The 15,812-nt window shown below is 34.3% G+C and overlaps 1 protein-coding gene across 2 annotated transcripts in view; it reads left to right on the top strand.

Annotated features, from left to right (window-relative positions):
- NetA (Netrin-A) overlaps positions 1–15,812 on the top strand; it is an 89,134-nt gene that overhangs the window by 30,688 nt on the left and 42,634 nt on the right. The window lies entirely within an intron of this gene.

Raw genomic sequence — 15,812 nt, 5'->3', positions numbered from 1 at the left:
AGGATGCACAGAAATAAAACATTTCCATGCATCCTCTCATCCGGAAAGACGACTTTAATAACGAATAATATAAAGAAGATTAGAAATTATTTTCTCATTGTATCTACTATCTTTTAAACTCTAGGTACTGTTACTGTACATAAAATTTTTCGTAATAAACATCTTATATATAAAATTCTCGTGTCACAATTTTCGTTCCCATACTCCTCCGAAACGGCTTGACCGATTCTCATGAAATTTTGTGAGCATATTGAGTAGCTCTGAGAATCGGCCAACATCTATTTTTAGTACCGCGCGGATAGAGTCGCGGGCTACAGCTAGTTGTAAAATAAAATTAACTCTATACCAAATATATTAACCTTCAAAACAAGCAACTAAAGCTAGTAACTACATGAGTATTCGTTTCATTATTATGTCTGAGTTAAAATTAAATTGTTACGTTATTGTTTAGAACTCAACTAGTTAATACTCATTAATTCGTTAGTTCGTGCGAGTATTTTAACGAGTGAAAACATCTCGTGTTCGCTAGACGCAACACGCGGCCTCACAGAGCACAATGTTAAGTTCAAATATTACAAACATGTTCTTAAAATAATCGAATAAATCGTTTTGCTAAATTAGCTTAGGTACAGAAATGATGATTAACAATACATTTGAAAAGTACTAGCTTAACTACATGACTTGAAGCCTGACATATGTGTGATGTCATAATTCCTTTGGAATATTTTTTTTAATTTAATCGGCATTTCGACCAGTTGGAAAAGAGACAAATGGATTTCTACGGTACGTGATTCCTGGCGTAAGATTATGTTATCTGTAACAATGAGCGATGTAGGCTGCGGGGCTTATGCGGGGCAGCTGCGGGGTGCTGCGGGGCGTGCGCGGGGCGGCTGTGGGGCCTGCGCGGGGCGTCTATACCAATACCGCCGTCATCTAATGCATTTTATCTGTAATTTATTCCACACTATCTATCCCTCTTAATGCTTCCGAATCCATCCATGAACTTTCTCAGATCAGATTTTGAAGGTTAACTTCAGCTATAATTTTATCTTGATTTATTTTTTGCAGTAATCTCTCGCTTCTATTTATATTTAATTGTGATTATCTGAGTTTAACTTCTCACGTATAGTTATTGTTGTATACAACGCCCATCAGGAGTAAAATTTAGACATAACAAGCTTTGAAACTTCCCTAGTAATTAGTGGGCCGTCTAGTTAACGCAACTTGTGCATAACTCTGCTGCAACGCTAAGTTGGCTTTAAATTTGCTAAACTTTGCTAATACCCTCCATTTAATTAGACTTGAGCTGGAAGAGATAGGATAAACCTTGAGACGCTTAAAACTATTTGTGTTAGATATTCTGGATGAAATGGAGATTTAGCTTAAGGATAAGATTAAGATTTTTATTTTTATATACAAAGAAGACATTAAAAGTTTATTTAAATACTTGCGATTGTGTAATTTAGGATCCGACTCGAAGGACCATAATTAAATACGATTATTAGATGCAGTAATAACTTTGTATTATTCATGATAGGTATTAGCTAGAGGTTTAAAGATAGAAATAATATGCACTTGGTAACACTGCTCCTCACTTTTTGTAGTTTCCTTTATCAATCTTTAAAAAAAATAGTAGCCTATATGTTCTCCCAGACTATGTTCTACATCTATGCCAAATTTTAACGATGCATGGAGCCGTTCTGGTGATATATTATGACGAACGTCCATCCATCTATCCATCCAAACATTTCCATTTATAATATTAGTTAAATTCTAAGTTAATATTACTTCAAACAATTTCCACCTAACCCATATTTTAATATTGTATGAACATCAGTGTTCCACTTTTAAAAACCATAGATCAGCAAAATGGAAGCCTTTGAACCCCGGACGTGGCTGACAAATTGACGTCTAAAGAGGGCTGGCAATCGATAGCGCATACATTATGCAGCGCCTCAATGCTCCGGATAGCCTTAGTGCTCACTCGTAAACACTACAATATTGTACACTTTGAATATTTGAAGACATGTTGAATACTAAACAGTTTTACTGGAGCACAATCTGTTGTGACTTGACGCTGCGGTCTGTGACCTTATAACTAACTCTATACAAGAGTTAAAGTGTACCATACGACAGTGAACACTTTTAACTAAATGTTTTACATTTAAAGGCCCTTTTTTACAATAGTACTTGGACTATGTTAGTAATAATTTTGCTAATCTTAATTATATAAATGCGAAATTTAAGATGGATGGATGTTATAAAGTATCAAAGATCTCTACGGAATAGATGTAGAACATAGTCTGAAAGAACACATAGGCTACTACTAATTTTTTTCTAATTCCGCACGGACGGAGTCGCCGGCTACACCTAGTTGTAAATATAAGGACTGGCTAAGCTTGTTATAAAAGCGTTCGAGTTGAAACATACAAGAGTATCAAATAAATTGTTTGTTGTACTCCAAAGTTGTCAAATTTCCACGCAACATAGGGTGTAAAATATCATCCCTCTTTGATCTTCAATTGGTGCGGGATGAAACAAGCACGTTGGTGGGGATTTGTTATAAAATATAAATGTCTGTGCAAAGTGTCTGGTGTCCGGTGTCAGGTGTCAGGTGTCGAGGTGTCCGGATCAGTGGGAGTGGCTGTCGGCAGTGAGTGGACTCGATCATTCCGAATAAATGTAATGTTGTGCACAAAAGTGGTGTCGGTTACAACTATTTAGTGCGCAGCGCGGCATTATTGTTGTAATAAGCAATGCGCTGGAAGTCAATTCTAACATGTCTAAGGCAGGTAATACACAATACAATAAATAATCGTTAATACAAAAGGACTGACTTTTTTCTTTTTATTATTAAACTTACGCTACAAAAAATTGTGTGAACAGGGATTGAAATTAATATCACTGAATTAAAATGTTTAACACTTTTGTACTGTACTGTACTTCAGCAAGCTGCCTGCGGCCAGCGATCTAGGCATTTTATTGCAAACCCTCTGATCCTGCAACTCGCGCTGCGCACTCGCCCTCCCGACACCCCTCAGCACCCCGCAGCACCCCGCAACCCACGCGGCACCCCGCGCACCCCGCGGCATCCGCGCCCCGCGCCCGAAGGGTCGGAGGGATTTTTCATTAACTGTCCGCTTTAATCACGCTCGTAATTCTACACTAGTTGCGCTTGTCAGATTTGTTTGTCGAAATTTGCATAGTTATTAGCTCGCGTGTTTACTCGCTCTCTGTTTGAATTAGGATTATATACGGAGCGGGACGGGGCAATGCGAATGCTTGATTTTTCATTTGTACTTTTTCATTAGAAGGGATTATAAAATGTGTAGGGTTGGGATTATTTTAATGCTTTAATGATTTTACAAAGGATGGATCTTATATAGTGTATTGTTTTTAAAAAAATAAATTAAACAAGTTTATTTCGTAACATGTAAATATATAACCGAGGAGAGAATAAATGTGTTTGTATGTTTGAAACGGAAAATATATGTTACAAAACGGATGGAAAAATGTGCCTGATTATATAAAAGAGTTGTCATACTTGTAAAGTTTCATATGGTGAATATTTTTACTTAACCCAAGAATAAATTAAATTTGAAAGTATTCTTGTATCGTGCAGTAAGTCAGTAATGTAGAGAACAATAAAGACATCTGTACACGGCACACAGCGGGCAGCGGCGAGGCATAAAATGTTGGACAATGACTGTAGTTGTCCTTTGTCCTGTCCGGAGACCGCATTGTCGGCCGATGCCTCGACTTTAAAAAGAGAAATTGCGAGAAATTACTTTTGCGCAACCCTAGTAGCTGTCATTGATTACTGATATTTTTGTTCTATTCGTTTTAATGCACGCAATTTAATGGCAATTTAAATTTAAAAAAAATGTCTTACACTCATTCTGTGCATCCACTCTTTCGATTAATGATAGGTAGGGCATGTGCCTGGATGTGTAAGGATGTCCATTAGTAGCAGTCATTTTGATATTTTAAGCAAATTCGCCACTTTTAACAAAAAAAATGAAAGATAAAAATTACATTTACAGTATTTTTAACGTGAACTTAACTTTAGTACTAAAGCAGTTAAGACTCTTGAGTCTTATTTAATTACATCCCCTATCCAGTAAATTAGCTTAAAGTAGCATAAGTCGAGTCGTTCCCGGCAACTCCTTCTGTACCAAGTTACTGTTAAGTTGAGACTAAGCGAACAAACATTCTCAAGATCTTGTAAAAGTTACGTAAGTTAGTAGAGATTTGTTTAATACAGAGTCTTAAACACTTTTATCAATTTCAACGATAGTAAGTAGTGTTAGGAAGAAAATCCAACACTATGCCGGTGTACTGGCGCAACACTAGCCTTACCAAAATGTCAACGTTTATGTCCCCTCACTAATCATTCTGACACTAGCGAAAGCACTGATAACGAAAGCATGTCATTCGAGCCAAAGGATTCTAACTAATACTGTCTAAAACTAGGTATAGGATAACTATAAACATTTTAAATTTAATATGCTATATTATTGACTAGACATTATATAAGTATTGAGTCTATTAATTAAGAAAAAAGTAAAAGGTTGTTCACTTAACTAGGCAAACATCAGTTAAACTTTCCTAACATTGCATTGTAATTTTCCATCTTTGAACAGTAACATGGCTTTATAATTCTACAATTGAAGTAATCCAATCAAGTTAGAATATTTAACAAGCTGTAAGAACATAAAGTGCGATTAGTTTTAGATGAAGTACATTTACGATGTCTAAGCGCAGTGTTGGCGAATGAGCAATTAAGCCGGAATGAGCCTCGTTAACTATTTATGTTGCGTTAAAAGCAACTGTGTATGTAAAAGTACCGCATTTTGCGGCGAGTCTTCTTTACTCTACAGTCGGAATTGTTATAACATCCTTTGGTTACTAAATGTAAACTTGGTGGAAGTAAAATCATCATCTTCCTATTGGTATCCTACTCTAAGTCTAGACATACCAGTTTTTGTCTTTCCAATTGATTTATCATTCGTCATTTCGGTCGCCATTTTCTGTTTAATCGTGTAACCTTTCATACAATTAAAGTATGTACATCATATTTTCAAGTTTCTAAAATGATGTCCTAAAATTATTAACCATGTCGGTCGCTTGTAAAATATGTTGTTTCTTGTACTACCTAAATTCGACCTCCATGTAAGCCTTTCGTCATTTTGTCCTAGACTAAAGACAAGTCTATTCGCACATTGTGTTATGGAAACCAGACACTGACCACATCCCCTCCTCTCTCCGCATACCCCTCACCGCGCCGTTCTGCCTGCTGACCAAGCTAAATGGTCTCGGTGACCTCTTGATGCAAGTCTTAGGTAATTATAATTGTATATACAATATCATACATAAGTAATACAAGGAAGGAGACTTTGATTAGATAAACTCAACCTCTATAAACCTAACATTTAACATTTTACGTTTGGTACAGCTTTTTTATACCTGAATCTATATTGTTAGATTAAAACCTTCTTTATTAATTGAAAATTTTATAGAAATCTGTTCACTGTTCACCGTTGTCGGAAGCCTTCCCTTCCCACACTTTTCGTCAAAGGATGATATGAGAAGGGGGCGGGAGTGAATTTGATAGAACATGGAACGCATAGGAAGGAAAAATTCAGCGCAATCCCTAGACATAGGCACCTGCATTTGTAGATGTCCATGAGCAACGGTCATTTGCTATTTTGACGAAGTCATCACATTTTCTATAACAAAGTTTTGTCTAACCAGTAATTATTTATAATCGAAATATTGTGGTCAAACAATTAGTGTAGAGTTACACGGCGGCCGATGCGGTTACGTTAAATACATTTGACCGCAGATGTACTGGCAGGAAGCTCGTTTGTGGTTTAGTCTCAGTTCTATTGACACAATATCTTTAATGAGGAAAACTAATACTAGATAATAAGTGGTAATAAAATATCGAACAAAAGTATTGAGTGTTTTTCTAACAATAAATGTAAAGTTGTAGTTACATCAAGTGTAAAATAATATTTCCATTTTTTAGTAGTGGTTCGGTTGCATAGTAGCAACTAAAATTTAATATTTACTTCATAAATGAGAATGTTTGGATGTATGGATAGATGGCTAAGAAATTTAAGATGGATGTATGTTAGAAGATATCTCCAGAACTACTGGATAGCTTTTACTGAACTACGGCATAGATGTAGAATCTGGAAGAACACATAGATTGCTATAATAATTTTAGTTTTTTTAATTGCGCGCGGACGAAGTCGCAGGCAAAAGTTAGTTCTTCATAATCCTAGTTCATTTATATACCTTTAAGATTAGAATTGACAGAGAAAATAATCCCAGAGATAAGTCGAGGCTTATTATATCGCTCATTTAATTATGAATAAGCAAGTAACAAAGGGCTAATCGCTTTCCCTTTAAAACCAAAGCCTTGTAGTGGACCCCGATTATATAGACAACAGTAATTACATGGTAATTCTCAGAACTCACCAATTACGGCGATTAAACGAAATCGCTTTAGTTACGTAAGTGACTAGGATTGTCTCACACTAATATTCAAGTAATTTAAAAAGGCAGAAGATTATTTTCTATTCTATTGTTGAACGAAAAATAGATGCATTTTTGCGATAGTCGTAAGTGGACCTATAATGTTTGGAGAGATGGATGAAGGAATGGATCGAAGGGCGGATGAATGTATGGATGTTTGTTAGAAGGTATCACACGTACGGCTGCAGTGATCTCATTGAAACATGGCATAGATGTAGGACATAGTTTGGAACAACATATAGGCTACTAATTTAGTTTTTAGGGTTGCATACCTCGAAAGGAAATAAACGGAACCTTAAAGGATCACAATTCGCGGGCGATAACTAGCAGATGAATGAAATAATAATTCTTCTTAAAGTATCTATTTCCATAAACGTGAAAATCAGTGAATAGAGAACTCGAGTGCATGTACCACAAATTGATGAGATAAATTACTTAAGTTTAATTATATTTACGATGCGACGCCTTCGTCGCCGTCTCGAGGAAATTATAATTAACTTATTACTCCATTATAGCTGAGAGTGTCGGGAGTGTTAGGAGTCTGGGAGTCTTTGGAGTCTAGGGAGTTACGGGAGTTTCATGTGGGAAATATTGCGAAGCAGAAATTAAATTTAAACCTCACTAGGTAATTTAATTTATACTACATCTTGAGTAGTTTATGTGAGTCGAATTTAGAACGTAAAATCAAAGAGTATGTAACTTCGTAAAATCTTGGTAAACTTTTTCTATTTGAAAGATTTAAGTAAGTTGTAAGTCAAAGATCAAGTGTCTATTGAGACACGATGCAAGAAATATGTATTTTAAAATATATTTGCATAATGTAACGTCTTTGTGACAATGAAACGTAATGCTAATTTAGAATATTTTCATTTGGATGACTTTTACCGTTAAATGGAAGTAACATTACATCAATGTAATACGTATATGCAAATTATGGATTTCGAGTGTAGTAACATTGTATTATTATTATTTTTTATCTGTTTTCTCATAGAGTATGTGAGTGATGCCAATAAGAGTTCTGGGGTACTGTTATCTTACCTAATCATCCATTAAATGTCATATCATTCATATATTTGATGCTAAATTACCAATATAGAGCGTGCAGATTGCACAAGACTCATCGCTAATTGATGCCAAGGTAATTAATTTTCGAGATCGTCACGGACCCGTCACGTCGCCGCCTCTCATGATTAATGCACGCTTTAATCTTTGACACGTGTTCCAATTTCGATTTACTTTTTTTCATATCCGCATCGAGTTTTTTTGCGGCCAGTTGCTACTGTTTTCGATACAGACGATTAAGTTTAGTTTATTAATGAAAAGTGAAACATGACTTATTTAGCGTTCACGATAAATATAAACATAATAATTAATAGTTAATTTATACAAGATATTTATTTAAATATGGAACAGGGCAATATTGTCGTGAGAGTTTATTTTTTTTAATGTTACCATATCAATGCTTCCATGTTCGAAGCGAATAGTTTTTGCGGATTATCGATATTCGGTATTTGTTCAGGGAGCTGTCAGTTGCCTCATTAATTTACTTTGGTATTTACCGATTTTATTCTGAGAACTCAAACTTCAAAGATAACATAGAGTTTATCCATTTTTATTCAAACAAAAATCTATTGTTTCTAGTTTAATTTATTTATTGTTTACGATATTTTAACATAGTTTGTTTTGAAATGAAATTAAAATGTATTACGTAAAATAAAACGAAAACTTGCCAATGATATTAACTTACATTGTAATATTTCAAAACATACGCGCTAGTTAGAAATAAGGCGTAAGCAGGACAATATTAATTCAATAATTTACAGCGCACGTTTTATTGTTTCGTTGTGTGTGTGTAAATAAAATTAATTTATAGGCGCAATAAAATCTATTGAATACAGCAACGCGCTCTGGCGGAGCGAATGAACAACTTAAATTAATTTATTATACTTTTGAATGTATAAACAGATTATTTCTTCAATGTTTTCGTATTAATGCAATGTGGATGCATGCAATATTAAACATAGCAGTCGGAATGCGCGTCTGACATTTTCTTTACGCTTTATTTATTACATAATAATTACTGATTAACGTATTTAAACAAACATAACCTCACTTTTAAATTCTTTTATTTATGAATCTTCTAAACACTATTTAACTGTCTTTCTTCCATTTAATTTAACAGAAATCATGTAATTTATATCATTTTAACTATGTTATATATAAATATTTTAAATTCCGTAGTTTGTCTGTGAACAAGTTCATTGACCTCAAGGGACGTCAGCTCGACTTCTGGTCACCCGAAAGTAAACATTTGAGTAGAGGATGCCTCGCTAGCTTGTTGACAATGTTGTTTATGAATTCCTTTTTGCTTTGTACATGATTTGTATATTAACATACTCTTAGACGTATGTCTATATGTAAGAAAACGAATTACTTACCTAACTTAATTATAAATTAAGGAATTGAATCCTAATAAATTACGACGGCTTCACCGCGACTGTGTGATCGACGTACTGAGATGACAATTTGATTCTTATTTCAAAGTACAAATCTGTGTCTTGGAATTTTCTTACAGAAAACGATAAAAGAGACGTAAAGAGTCTGACAATTTCATAGTTAGTTTAACATCCAGGTAGTTAGCGCGCCATCTCGCGATCGTTTCGTCCATTTTTTTCTTAAGATCCGTTCGAGTCGCCGGTTCTGAATGGTCGACGATTTACGGCAGACTTCGCGTCAACAAAAACCGAATCTTTTATTTTTATTTTCATTTCTTTTTATTCGAAATACGAACATGACTGGCCATTCATAAAAGTTGCCTAAATTCTTCTTGTTATTAAACGATTTGTGACTGGTTTCTAAATAAAGTTTGTACTCTATGTTTGAAAGAATAAAGGTTGTATTGGTTTGATTACATTGCAGTTTTATGTTCATTTTTATTGCATCCAAATGGTTTATTTAGGATGGGGATTATGGGTGCATTGATGTGTCAATAGCATTAACAGAATTATTTGTGGTTTGACGAAATAAAATTTTAAAAATAAATGCCCGGAACGTATACATTGTTGGATTTTAGTGTCTCGATATAGGTACTTTGTTAAGAAAGAATTGATAACACTATTTCACAACAAAAGTGATATATAAAAAAAAACGTCTACTTTTATTGGGAATCTACTATTTATAGGCGCAACAATAGGCATATTATTTACGCAGTGGTAGACAAAATATCGGTAAGGTAGCTGACCGAATGTTACTAATATTATAAATACGAATGTTTGGGCGGATGGAGTCGCGGGCGACAGCTAGTATACGAATAAACACGTGTTAATGCAGGTAATGAGGCGGTAAAGTAAAACAAGCCTGGTAACAATCAGAGTGTATCAGGCATTGTTCCCCCGGCCCAGGCCCAGTCCCAGGGCAGAGCATCTCAAAGTATCTGAGATAAATAAACATACGTCCCGGCTGCTGTATTCAACGGATGTGAACATCGTAAAGCTATGTTTTGTTCACGAGCCCTGGATTATGTATGAATTGACTTGCTTTGTTTCTTGTAAGCGTTTTGATTTATTTGCGAGATGTATGCGTTGAATATCGTTCAAATAATCTGATTTACTCTTACCATATTGTTTATATCATAGCTAATTCTACACAATTACTCACATTTATTTATTTATCTTATTCTTAATGTAGTATATTTCATATAAAAAATAAAAAAATATATTAAAAATGAGCACCACCGGCTGCGGAATCCCATGACTCAAACAACCAGTGGTCAAGGCTGCAGGGACAGGAAGCTTCACACGATGCGCGCGGTTTCTAGGATAACTGCCTTATGTATCGGGCCCTTAATCCAACTGTTTAGCGAAAGCTTCTTGGAATGTTGCTCGAAGCTCTTCGCTATCAGTCCATTCACCAATTACTCATATTATTAGGTTTCTTCTTTGGCATTACGGATGTCCATTGGCGTCGGATCAAATCATTTTAGGCGACTCGTTGCTCGTTTGCCCTCTTCTCACATAAAAAAACTTGTTTGTCTTCTATTCTTTGTTTATTTTTATTCATTTAGTTACATTAACTTATTATTTGGAGATAACTTCAAATTATTTAATTTAAATTGCCGTATTAACGCTTTTAGGAGAAATCAGTGTAATGTTTTTTTTTTAAATAGACATCGAAATACGGACTTGCAAAATTCGGAGATTTCATAAAACGAATAGTATAAATAACAAACTGTGAGTTTATTAAATGTTGTTGTGTCTACACGAATTTCTTCACGTTTTATATATAGAACGCTGAAACTATCTCGAAAGAAATGTCAGTCTGTCTGTCGTTGTAGCATTCAATGTAACGATGATTAGTGTCCGTTTGTATTATTCCTTATGATGTATTTGTTTTTAATTCTCCTTATTATTAATTATTTACGGCCTATCTACATAAGCATGCACTATTTTTTTTTACATATAACATTTTAAGATTATATTTATATTATTTTACAATATCGTTGTTTCGTCAACAAAATTGTACTTTTAATATATCCAATCTCAAAGTTAAAATACGAATACGGTAGAAACCTTTTTATTTTTATCAATATGTAATTTCACTGGAAACACGGGTTGAGACATTTGGAGCCGCGGCCGACTCGGACAGAATGAAAGATTTATAAAAATCTGCCGAAGCGACCCCTAGTTAAGGGCCATAAATCTTACCCGGATCTACCTCGTTACCCTTATCGTATTGCTACTGTAATATAACGCTTATTTCCTCGTGATAAGGTGCAATGGGAATTCCACTCGAGTTAATGTAATTCCCTGTTCCAGCTCAATTGTCCGGGAAGACTGATGGCGATATAATTGTCGGCGTGCGGAGAACACTTCGTTTTGGTCTTCATGTAGATTAATAGTTTTATGTTTACTGTTTGCTTTGAAACATTACAGTGCTGCATGTTTGAATCTTACTAATATTATAAATGCGAAAGTTTAGATGGATGGATGTTTGTTAGAAGGTATGTCCAGAACGGCATGGCTCTCGCTGAAGTTTGACATAGATGTAGACCGTAGGCTGGAAGAAGACAGAAAGTACTGTTTTTTTCAGTGCAGGGAGCCACGGGCGATAGCTTGTTATTTATAAAGTTAAATATCTTTATTAGATATTATATCTTGTAAATAAATTTTATCTTCTCTATATTTTCTTTATTTATGGAAGTCTTGTTTATCAATTGTTATTGTTGCTTTTCTGATCTGTGATAATTCTAAAGATGTCAGTGTATGAATGAATCATGAGTTATAAAGTTAGAAAATAAACTGCACGTAGCTTATTTTTAATGTACGCACAAACTTTATATGCCAGCAATATTAATTTAGTACGTAACAACTAATTCAAAAACATTTTAGTACAACAATTTATAAATTAAAACCTGTACCTAAAGTAAAAAAGCTACGCTAGTACATACCCTAATATTGTTTCTCGCTATAGTGTAATTATGTGGTCAGATCGTATTGTTTTTCTCTATATTTCTTTGATTGTGTTCATCCAAGTGTGCCGCGGAGGCAAGGGGACAGGGACGAGGGGTCAGGGGCGAGAGGGTACACTCATTATGTCCGTCCTGGATCTTGTTGATTGTAATGACATGGGTTTGATTGTGACCGCACCTTGACAGTGTACCGACAGCAAACAAAGTTACAAATCTATATTTATTATTTTTGTCATTGAAGAATTTTTAACAGTCGTGTGGCAGTGAAAGCGTATTATTAGCAACCAGTTTTATTATACGTATCTCACGTAATTTGTCTTTCTGTAAAATTATTTCATTGCGTTGTGTCTTTTGGCAATTTGCCGAAATGTTTGCCAAACGGGTCTGTCCACTGTCTAGGTTCTATTTAAAATAAACTGCCTTACGCTTTTGACTGAAACTTTTTACAGTAAAACGAAGAGAAATTTTACATCATGTATTGCAATAGAATAAAAACCGTAGATTCATAAATGAATTCTTGTGTTAGCAATTATTTCCCGTTTAGGAAGACCATTTAAAAACCTAAATACAACTTGACCAACTTCTTTTAAAAATATGTTTTATCTATTGCACAAAATAATAGTTATTTATTTGCGGACAGTACCCGGTTCCGGGGTATGCGCCGCGCTGCAATCATCGGTCCACAATCCCTACATTATTATTGCGTTGCGTTGGCAAAAACACTAATAACCTATTGTTTTGTGAATGGAGAGAAACAATCGCAACGGAAATGTTTTTCGGAGACAATTTGTAACTGTGAATAAAGTCAATTCGCCGCGAGTCACGGGATGGATGAGTTTAGTTTGATCAGTCAGCTGTTATAAACATTTCAACGCTTCTTTTTAAACTATTGTATTTATTTCATCTCGACCACATAATAAACAATATTCATCGTACAAACGAAATATTAGTTCACGTGTCACGATTGCGGAAACATTCAGCCGAACACTAATAGCTCATGCAAATTTATTTTTGTTACTAGCAATGCTCGGAAACCGTGGCGCGCTTTTATTTATTGTATCTGTGCGCGCGACAGCACGCGGGAAACGTCATACACAAAGTGACGTTTGTTTATGGTCTAGGGATGAGTTTGAAAAGGTCATTGACAGGTGAGGTTTGGATTTAGAATTACTGTTAACATGACATAGTATTTATTAGTTAACATTTAGAAAAGAAAAGCACGAAATTATTTTGCTGTAATCACGTGATAAGGAGATGACCGCCCCGGACGGACATATTTGCTCGTGACCTGAACTATATCTTGCTACCATGATTGTGACGCGTAGCAAATGTCAGGCAACGCCGAAACTTACTGGCAGTCTGACAGAATAACTGGTACAAAAAACTAAATGTTGTCTATGATATAAAAAAATGTTTGTGGTGCAATTGAAAAAAAATGTTGATCGTTATTAGCATAAAAAAGTTTGAAGCGTTTTTACGTTTGTAAAAATGATTTCGATAAAATTTACTGGTAAATTATAACTAATAAATATGTAATAATTTCTTTTCTTTTGATAAATTTACTGGTTCTTAATTTTAAATATAATTCTAAAGTAGATAATCGCTCCCGCTACCTTCCATAACTTGTCCCACACTCGGTAACCGCATCTTTGTGTTTTGACAGGTGTCATTTCAAAAGCAAAGAGCCGAAGTGTCTCCGTATTTATTTTTTGACGATATATTTTTTACGTATGAGCGAAAACCGAACCTATACGTTGTTATTTTTTGTAGTTGCATACGTTTATTTAGTGACATTGTCTACAATTTTAACAATCAATATCAATGTATTGTATTTTAATATCGCTTAATAATGTAATACAATGTTTGTTACAGGTAACACTGTCAACTAGAGAAGCAATAATTTAATTTATGGTAAAAATAAAATTTAAAAAAAAGAATGTCAAATAATCACGAAATGATTAAATAACTTCACCTTTCTCTTTTTTATAAAGCGTTTACAAAGTTAGTTGTAAAACTATATTCAAACGATATAGTTAAAAGTGAATACCAATGACTACTCAGTTACTTTACAGTTATCCGCGTCATTAACGAGGTGTTGGAGACAACTGCATCGCACTTAGACTTACTTATTAGCACCAATTCCGGGTACTTTGTGTGGGCAAACACTAACGTGACAAAAGCTCGTGTTATTATCTCCAAACATAGAGATAATATTTAGTGCATGTATAAAGCTTTTTAAATAAACTTTTATTGTAATTATACAATGAATTTATTCTGTTTTACAAATATTTGGCAAAGTTATCATTATGAAATAGTGTCAGAATTTTTTCTTTAGGGACTTTAAACGTAACAATTTCTTTTTAATAACCTAATTTACGAGTATGTAATATCTACTCAACATAGATACTAATATCATTCGCAAACAGTAAGCGTGAAAATAATTCGTTGCTTTTATAATAAAAGATTTTTTACTCTAAAACATTTCCCTCGGGAACGCAACAAATAGCCGTATCCCGAAGTGGGGCCATTAAATCTGTCATCGCGTTTCCAAGTCCCCGACTTGTACCTTGTCATTGCCACCCAGTGTACACCCGACCGTAAACAAGACGTTTAGTTCACAAACTTTCCGGCTTAAGAGACTTCTGATTACTTTTTTAGTCTCCGTTTAATGAAATAAAAACTTTTGTCGTTGTTAAAATCGCTTTAACCTCGTCTAATATTATCGCATGTGAATTGATATTTACAAAACATATTTAGTTACTAACTGCAAAAACTGGCAACACAAAGAAACGTTAAAATCTGTTTACAATATTTGAAATCAACAAACAAATGTAATGTGCTGATTGCGCGAAAGATAGAATTCATTACACAATAAAAATTAATCTAAATAAAGACGTGGTGATATATTTTATCGTATTTATTGCTATTACTTCTATTTAAATGAAGTTTATTAAAAACATTCCTATGTTTTTATTACCCCAATGTACACAAACCAGTCAGTGACCGTACACATTAACAACTGCTAACTTATTTTTATTTACACTTGATAGTACTGGTATTTATTTAGTCTGTGTACATGGTCCTGCTGTATTAACGTAGTCTGTGCCCTGCGTAGTGTCGTTAGCAGCTAATAAAGTGCTTCAATAAGTTTATAAAGTAAATAAGCATCTAAATGACCGCGCTCCCTCAGCACAACAATTCTATTTTCGTTTGCTGAATTAAGATATTTTAAAATATGTGACTCAGATACCCTGCTATTATTACTTACACAAAAATTAGTTTTTTTTGCAATTTTAATAATGTGCAAAAGCCAATTTATCGATTGCGATCACCTGCCATACTTTTTAATTAAAATGAAAGCCAAATGTCATCTGTCACCTGTCAGATGTCATAAGCAACGCGTCATATTTTCGATCAATTAGCCAAAGTCAACGATGTCAGATATGGTTATGAACGTTTAAACGATTATTTATATTTACCGTTAACGTCCCCATGCACTTTAAAATTCAAAGAAATTCAATTGCAAATATTTAATAATAGGAAGAAGGTTGTTGTTTAATTTTGTTTAATAGTATAAGTTTTAGACATGTGCATGTAAAATTCCTTTAATTTATACTACATACTTCTTCAATACATACTTCTCTTTACTAATTTTAATAAAGAAGTTGTCAACAATTTTTTGAACACAGAATCGATTCCATCTCAATATTAATTTAAGGAACCCTATCCAAAAAGGAATACTGAAATTGCGCGCTCGATTGTTTGTTTTTAAAGGTCTTTTTTCGAGTGGTGATTGATGAGG

Source organism: Papilio xuthus, unplaced genomic scaffold (genome assembly GCF_000836235.2).
Source record: "Papilio xuthus unplaced genomic scaffold, Pxut_1.1 DF826945.1, whole genome shotgun sequence".
Taxonomy (NCBI): Eukaryota; Metazoa; Arthropoda; class Insecta; order Lepidoptera; family Papilionidae; genus Papilio; species Papilio xuthus.
This window is presented reverse-complemented; position numbering and strand designations above follow the sequence as displayed.